The sequence below is a fragment of the Poecilia formosa genome, unplaced genomic scaffold, assembly GCF_000485575.1.
Source record: "Poecilia formosa unplaced genomic scaffold, Poecilia_formosa-5.1.2 Scaffold865, whole genome shotgun sequence".
NCBI classification, from domain to species: Eukaryota; Metazoa; Chordata; class Actinopteri; order Cyprinodontiformes; family Poeciliidae; genus Poecilia; species Poecilia formosa.
Genome location: NW_006800804.1, coordinates 2961 through 5787, shown reverse-complemented (window position 1 = coordinate 5787; position 2827 = coordinate 2961). Strand labels below are relative to the sequence as shown.

The following is a 2827-nucleotide window of genomic DNA, read 5'->3' as shown; positions in this document are numbered from 1 at the left end:
GTCAACACTGGCCCCGTTCTGACATCAGCGGCCAAGGTGTGACATCACTGGCCCAGATGGGGCCTGCTGTCATCGGCCCAGATGTGGTGTGCCACCATTGGCCCAGTTGCGACATCACCGGCCAAGATGTGGCCTGCCATCACTGGCCCAGATGCGGCGTGCCATCACTGGCCCAGGTGTGGCCTGCCGTCACTGGCCCAGGTGTGGTGTGTCAACACTGGCCCCGTTCTGACATCAGCGGCCAAGGTGTGACATCACTGGCCCAGATGGGGCCTGCTGTCATCGGCCCAGATGTGGTGTGCCACCATTGGCCCAGTTGCGACATCACAGGCCAATGTGTGGCCTGCCATCACTGGCCCAGGTGCGGCGTGCCATCACTGGCCCAGGTGCGAAATGCTATCACCGGCTCAAGTGTGGTGTGACATCACTGGCCCAGGTGCGACATCACAGGCCAATGTGTGGCCTGCCATCACTGGCCCAGGTGCGTCGTGACATTACCGGCACATGTGCGAAATTCCATCACCGGCTCAAGTGTGGTGTGACATCACTGGCCCAGGTGCGAAATGCCATCATCAGCCCAGGTGTGGTGTGACATCACTGGCCCAGATGCCCCGTGCCATCACTGGCCCAGGTGCGGCCTGCCATCAGCGTCTCAGGTGCAAAATGCCATCACTGGCCCAGGTGTGGCCTGCCGTCACTGGCCCAGGTGTGGTGTGTCAACACTGGCNCAGGTGCAAAATGCCATCACTGGCCCAGGTGTGGCCTGCCGTCACTGGCCCAGGTGTGGTGTGTCAACACTGGCCACACCTGGGCCGGTGATATCACACCTGAACCAGTGATGTAATTTCACCAGCCCAGATGTGGCCTGCCATCACTGGCCCAGGTGCGTTGTGACATTACCGGCACATGTGCGAAATTCCATCACCGGCTCAAGTGTGGTGTGACATCACTGGCCCAGGTGCAGCCTGCCATCACCGTCTCAGGTGCGAAATACCATCATCAGCCCAGGTGTGGTGTGACATCACTGGCCCAGATGCCCCGTGCCATCACTGGCCCAGGTGTGGCCTGCCATCAGCGTGTCAGGTGCGAAATGCCATCACTGGCCCAGGTGTGGCCTGCCATCACCGGCCCAGGTGTGACATCACTGGCCCACATGCAGCCTGCCGTCATCGGCCCAGGTGTGGTGTGTCAACACTGGCCACACCTGGGCCGGTGATATCACACCTGAACCAGTGATGGAATTTCACCAGCCCAGATGTGGCCTGCCATCACTGGCCCAGATGCGGTGTGACATCACTGGCCCAGATGCCCCGTGCCATCACTGGCCCAGGTGCGGCGTGACATTACCGGCTCAAGTGTGGTGTGACATCACTGCCCCAGGTGTGACATCACCGGCCCAAGTGCGGTGTGCCATCACCGTCTCAGGTGCGAAATGCCATCACTGGCCCAGGTGTGGCCTGCCGTCACTGGCCCAGGTGCGGCGTGACATCACCGGCCCAAGTGCGAAATGCTATCACCGGCTAAAGCGTGGTGTGACATCACCGGCCCAGGTGTGACATCACTGGCCCACATGCAGCCTGCCGTCATCGGCCCAGGTGTGGTGTGTCAACACTGGCCACACCTGGATAGGTAATATCACACCTGGGCCAGTGATGTAATTTCACCAGCCCAGATGTGGTGTGACACCATTGGCCCAGTTGCGACATCACCGGTCAGGGTGTGGCCTGCCGTCACTGGCCCAAATGCGGCGTGACACCATTGGCCCAGGTGAGAAATGACATCACTGGCCCAGGTGCGGCCCGCCTCAGCTGAACCATCCCATCATTGCCAGATCTGGCCTGATTCTGCTTTCCACCCAGTTTGCCAAATCCGGGTCGGTCTGGTTTGTGGGATCAGACGGATTTTAAATCATTGAATAACTGAACCCTTGTAGAGTTTTGTATTTTTAACTATTTCAATGAATTTCAAATGGTTTCAGCTGAAATGTTCAGTTTTAACACAAACATATTTGATCTGTTTGGCAGATTTTACTCAGATGTCCAAATCTCAGTGCTGCTCATTACAACATGCTGCTAATTTTAGCTGCTCACACAGAAAACATTTTGGTTTTTAAAATCAAACTGTTAAAAATCAGAAAATCCAACAATCGATCAGATGAGGTCATAGTTCTGGTTCCGACCCAGAATCCGTCCTCTGGTTCCTACCTGAGGCTCGGCGTCCGTCCGTCCTGTTTACTGACCCGCAGTGTGTGTGTGTGACCCACCAAGCTATTTTTACAGTGTTTTGCTGTGTGAGTGTGTGTCACATGACACTGAGGCTCGGCGCTCCTCACACACACGGAGGCGTTTCCCCGGATCAACGGGCGGATCCGTTTCCTCCAGAACCAGAACCCGACTGTTCAGTGTAATGTTTTATATTTACTGGCTGATTTCACCTGACAGAAACTTTCGTCATGGCTGGAGTCAGGGATGTCCAAAGTGCGGCCCGGGGGCCATTTACGGCCCTCTGAAGGGTTTTGTGCGGCCCGCCCGGACCTCAGTTCTGGTACACAAGTTGCTGCTGATCATTTTTCACTTTGTATGGACAGATAAATCACATCATCTTTGAAAACATGGTTCAAAGATCGACTCCCAATATTGAACAACGTTTCTGCTTTCGTCTTCAACCAGAAAACATCGAGCCACTTTTTCCTCAGACTCTTTAGAAATAATAAAAATAGTTTTTCTTTTGGGTCTCTTTTAATTATTACATTTATTCAGCATAAATACCTCCTGATTAAAGATGACCATGGAAAATTATTACCATAAGATAGTTTATGACTTTATTT

The 2827-nt window shown here is 54.3% G+C and overlaps 1 protein-coding gene across 1 annotated transcript in view; it reads right to left on the bottom strand.

Moving 5' to 3' along the window:
- LOC103131881 (leucine-rich repeat-containing protein 2-like) overlaps positions 1 to 2290 on the bottom strand; it is an 8229-nt gene extending 5939 nt beyond the window's left edge. Inside the window, exon 1 of the mRNA XM_016666972.1 lies at positions 2205 to 2290. The gene's annotated coding sequence lies outside the window, so the exon portion shown is untranslated. The remainder of the gene's footprint in view (positions 1 to 2204) is intronic.
- Between the last annotated feature and the right edge of the window lie 537 nt (positions 2291 to 2827).